This window comes from Festucalex cinctus, chromosome 7 (genome assembly GCF_051991245.1).
Source record: "Festucalex cinctus isolate MCC-2025b chromosome 7, RoL_Fcin_1.0, whole genome shotgun sequence".
Lineage (NCBI taxonomy): Eukaryota > Metazoa > Chordata > Actinopteri > Syngnathiformes > Syngnathidae > Festucalex > Festucalex cinctus.
The window spans coordinates 10,266,315-10,272,346 of NC_135417.1; positions in this window are offsets into that span (position 1 = coordinate 10,266,315).

Consider the following 6,032-nt stretch of genomic DNA (forward strand, 5'->3'; position numbering starts at 1 on the left):
GAAAGAGGTCGTTAATGCATTCGACCGTTTGAAGTCTTCCGAAAGCTTATCTCAGTTTTCAACATTTTATTTTCAAACAACATTTCTCCATGATGTGAAGTCATTACACAGATGACATAAGAGGTACGAAAGTGTGGAACTGCCATTGTGGAGTAAACGTTGTTGAATGGCGAGTATGTTTTAGTGTTGTTCCGATACCGATACTGGTATCGGCAGAGGTGCCGATACTGCATTAAAAGAGTGGTATCGGTATCGGTGACTACTTCACAAGTAGCATGCCGATACCATTCATTCCAACGCTAATATAGGATTTTGGATGCAGCATCTTGCGTCTTGCTGGTGCACGACATTCACTGGTATGTGACATGTTCACTGCGTGCCGATCTAAGATATCCGATTGGCCCTTGAATGCTCTCAACCAATGGCAGGACAGCTTTTTCATGTTGAGGAAAAAAAAAAAATCTTAAGTATCGGTATGGTATCGGTATCGGCCGATACTGCAAAGCTGGGTATCGGTATCGGTATCGGGAGCCAAAAAACGGTATCGGAACAACACTAGTATGTTTGAATGTATTTAAATTAGTGGCGTCAGGCGATTAAAATTTGTAATCGGAATTACCAGTTCATTTCACAACTGAATCACAACTCTGTATTCACTAGGGGTGTTTAAAAAAAAAATCGATTCGGCAATATATCGCAATACTACATTGCGCAATTCTTGCATCGATTCAATAGGCGGCCGAATCGATTTTTAAACATCCATTTTTGATAGAAAATATTCACCAAAACGTGTTAGGGTTCACACCTTAATTAAGCATGAAATAATGTTATATTAATGGAACGTTAAGCCTTAATATTTTTATTTCAATGCTGTTCAAACATGAAACAGATTACAACCTGTATAAGACTGAAGTTTCAGATCAATAAATAATACATTTTCATACAAATCTTACACTGTACAAGTTTGTTGATTAGTATTTTCTAAATTTGAATTAAAAAAAAATCACAATAATCGACTTGTAAATTCGTATCGGGATTAATCGGTATTGAATCGAATCGTGATACGAATCGAATCGTCAGGTACTAGGCAATTCACACCCCGAGTATTCACTATAAAATTAAAAATGGCCCCTGGTCCTTACTGTGGCTACATAAAAAAAAAACACTTTAAATTAATAAATTAAATATGAAATTGGTCTTAAAACCAATAAAAATCACCAACATAAACTCACAGACATACACGGAAGTAATCCTCTGTATTAAACATAAATTACCGGTACATATGAAGTAAAGCAGAACCATTTGTTTATAAGATTTTTTTGAGCATGGGTAAATAATAATTTGTTAATAATAATCAATGAATTATTTTCTGAATGTTAGTTGTAGGATGGGCGACTCTATTACATTATTTTCCATGCCATTTTTCCATGGACAATTTCAAACACAGCTCCAAACCCATTTATTAAGGGGGTGTGCACACTTTTGCAACAACACGATCTCAGAAAATAAATACTCAGGCAAAATGCAGATACCTGCAACGTTACATAAATAAAGTAACGAAGTATTTCGTATTAGTTTTTCGTTACCTCCCACCACCGTTATTGCTTGAAGAGTATTCATGAATCAATTCCACATAATCGTCACACTTCTTAATGACCGATTGCTAATCAAATATAATACCCGTCCCGACTATCTCTGTCTTGGAACCTATTCTGAGTTGACAGCAAAGAGTTGCAATGGAGCCTTACTCACGCACACACACGCTAAACAGATTCCATTCAAACGTTGGCGTCTTCATGCCAGCTGTTCTTCCTACTTAGCGCCCTCTGCAGGTCAAATGTCCCCCCCCCACGTCTGACTCCCATCGCCTCAACACCTTCCTCCTCTTTCTGTCGACGCCCTCAGATTCCCCCCTGGTAGTACATACTAGCCGACTATTATTGCTACCGCCAGAGTTGCGTAACACAAACACCAGGCTGCTATCACAACGAGCGAGTTGTACTCAGGTTACTGACAACCCCCCCCCCCCCCCCCCCCCCCCCCCCCCCCCTCATGGATGCCAACGCACACGGCAGTTTGTAGTCACTCCATAGGGGATCCTCGGCCCCTGCTGTGGCAACCTCGGTCCACTCCATCATCCAAAATACAGCCTTCGTCGCAAGGTTAACTCGCGATTAATCGCAACTTTTATTTCTGTTTTAAATGAAAAAGAAAACTTTTTTTAAGTTATCATACTAATTAAAAAAATGGGGGGGGGGGGAAACTAATAGAAATATGGCTGTATCTTTTAGCCATTGATACAGCAATTTCATTCATTCATAATATTGATTAAAAATTAAAAAGATGTACTGGGGAAAAAAAAAAGTGTGATATTGATTTGTGTTGGTCATCATTCTGCCACTAGATGGCATAATTGCATTTTTTAAAATAATGGTAACGGTTCAGTGATTATTTCTTTTCATAATAACAGCAATATAATCTTTAACATTAAGTAATTTATGAAATTCTGCACATTTTTTTACAACTTGACCCCAGTCTCCACAAATATATGCATTATTAATAAATGCATGACTGCTAAATTTTGACTGGATATGTTTGCTGCGTCACGAGTGGAATTGTTACTTTCCAAGTAAGAGGCGGTCATTAATCATTAATTAATTAATTAGTCATTAATCGTGCGTTGAAAAAAATTGTGGCATTAAAGGAACTTTAAATTAACTCAAAATTAATGCACTAATTTTGACACCTCTAAAGAAAATACTTTTAAATTCATATAAACAGTAAATTACATGAAAACCCTACGAAAACAAAACAAATTTGTCATGACTCGAGTCATGCAGGAGGTTTGTTTGGGGTCGTGTCTCATGTCTGGGTTCACGCCTTATTATTTTTCATGTACAATTCGAACCTTAAAAAAAGTACATTTTCTACTTTCTGCCGACTGATGATGACATCACATGTGCTGAGGAAGTAGGTAACAACCAATCATGGCTCAGTTTACTGACCAAACCCAGAAAACAGGAGAGCCATGATTGGCCGTTACCTACTTCCTCAGCACATGTGACGTCATCATCAGTCGACAGCAAGTGTAAAAATTTATTTTTTAAAGGGATACTGGACTCATTGAGCCATTTTTCGCAGTAAAAAGTTAATTTATCTATAATTAATGTGGTAACTTCATTTTCATGTACAATTAGTACCTTAAAAAAAGTAAATTTTCTACTTTCTGTCGACTGATGATGACATCACATGTGCTGAGGAAGTAGGTAACGACCAATCATGGCTCAGTTTACTGACCAAACCCAGAAAACAGGAGAGCCATGATTGGCCGTTACCTACTTCCTCAGCACATGTGATGTCATCATCAGTCGACAGCAAGTGTAAAAATTTATTTTTTAAAGGGATACTGGACTCATTGAGCCATTTTTCGCAGTAAAAAGTTAATTTATCTATAATTAATGTGGTAACTTCATTTTCATGTACAATTAGTACCTTAAAAAAAGTCAATTTTCTACTTTCTGCCGACTGATGATGACATCACATGTGCTGAGGAAGTAGGTAACGACCAATCATGGCTCAGTTTACTGACCAAACCCAGAAAACAGGAGAGCCATGATTGGCCGTTACCTACTTCCTCAGCACATGTGATGTCATCATCAGTCGACAGCAAGTGTAAAAATTTATTTTTTAAAGGGATACTGGACTCATTGAGCCATTTTTCGCAGTAAAAAGTTAATTTATCTATAATTAATGTGGTAACTTCATTTTCATGTACAATTAGTACCTTAAAAAAAGTCAATTTTCTACTTTCTGCCGACTGATGATGACATCACATGTGCTGAGGAAGTAGGTAACGACCAATCATGGCTCAGTTTACTGACCAAACCAAGAAAACAGGAGAGCCATGATTGGCCGTTACCTACTTCCTCAGCACATGTGATGTCATCATCAGTCGACAGCAAGTGTAAAAATTTATTTTTTAAAGGGATACTGGACTCATTGAGCCATTTTTCGCAGTAAAAAGTTAATTTATCTATAATTAATGTGGTAACTTCATTTTCATGTACAATTAGTACCTTAAAAAAAGTCAATTTTCTACTTTCTGCCGACTGATGATGACATCACATGTGCTGAGGAAGTAGGTAACGACCAATCATGGCTCAGTTTACTGACCAAACCCAGAAAACAGGAGAGCCATGATTGGCCGTTACCTACTTCCTCAGCACATGTGATGTCATCATCAGTCGACAGCAAGTAGAAAAATGACTTTTTAAAGGTATTAATTGTACATGGAAAATAATGAAGTCATCAAATTCAGTCTGGACAAAATATACATTTTTCACTGCTGAAAATTGTTCAATGAGTCAATTAAGTATCTCTTTTAACAGTTGGTTTGAGGATACCTAAATTGTTTGGATGAAATGTTGTGGTGTGGCGTAACAAAGTTTGGCTTGTGTGACATAACCAGCCGCCACACCACCTGTCACAACGGCCTTTTGTGACAGTGATAATCGCCTGCATTTTTTTTTTTTCCTTTTTTAGCTTTATCTCCACGAGATTAATATTTCTAAAGCAGCGTCACCGTGCGTTAGCATACCATCGTTTCGCACGGGGTCACGCCACAGTGTTTTGTTTTGTTTTTTCCCTTCTCCTGTCGCCCCTTCCCTGGTGAGACGTGAAGGGATCAGGGAGACGCATGCCAGATAAAAAGAGGAACACGGGAACACGCATGTCTAGCGAGGGCAGCTGTTCCCGTGTTGTTTTGATCTTACGGGGCTTACTATGTCGTATTTATGGACCCTGCGGACAAAATGAGCGCCAGCGTACAGTCGGTGCCGCTATGTGGACGGCGCGCGCTACAACCACAGACCCCCTGTCACGCACTACAACTGCTTAGTGTCTCTTTATTTTTTTTTATTTTTTTTTTTATTTTTTTTATTTATTTATTTTTATTTATTTATTTATTTATTTATTTTTATTTTTTTTTATTTTTTTATTTATTTATTTTTTTACACTGATTAGTCAGCATGACTGCACGGAATGGGCACTAGACAATAACACTGCGTGTGCACCTGCACCGCCAAGGTCAAACTGTCAACTGAAGTTACAAAAAAAACACAAAAAAACAAAGTTAAAACGCTGTAGCATAGTAGTCTTCGAAATGCACATGGGACCCGAGGAATATGTTTTTATTTACATATTTATTTTTAATTATGCCTTAAAACTAGACTAAGTGCAATTTCTGGAGAAATTGCGCGGGAATGCTGAAATGTGAACGCTCAGCTGAATGCTTATGAAGTAAAATGAAAGATAAATTGTGTGGAAAATGACAAAGTTTTAATTGAAGTTGAAACATACATGAATAAAAAGAACCGAGCAGTATCACAGAGCTGGTAATGATGATGGAAGTGGGCGTGGAAAGTGGGACTTAGAAAAAATTCAATGTCAGTCCTATTGAAAATGAATGGGGGGGGAAAAAGTTGATATTTAACGTCAAATTATGCGAGTACTGTAAGTAATGTGGAATCATCAGACGATATATATATATACCCCGGAATGCGTGAATTTTTGAAGCAAGTTGATATTTGAATGGTGTAAATCGGAAGTATTATGTGGGAGTTGTTTTTTTTTGTTGGGGGAGAATAAAAATCTTATTCATTTATTTATTTTTAAATCTCAGGTGAATTGATGCACTTCAACTCTTTTCTGTGGCAGACTTAAAAAAACAAAAACATGTTAAAAGCGTTATTTCTTGCACTGTACGTTGATTTACATTTTTTCTTTTTTTCTTTTGGTTTGTTTTCTTTCATGTTAAGAAGAGTTATGCAATGGTGTACTTCTAATAATTGTATAGACAAGTAATACTATTTATATAGTCACAGTGAAGGGTTGTTGGAGGGAGGCATGAAATATTTTCTTCTTCCTAGGAGTAGCATAATAACACACAAAAAAAGTGTCTAAATAATAAATAAATACATAAATAAATAGATAGATAAATAAAAGAACAATTCCAATACCACTGATCTACATCA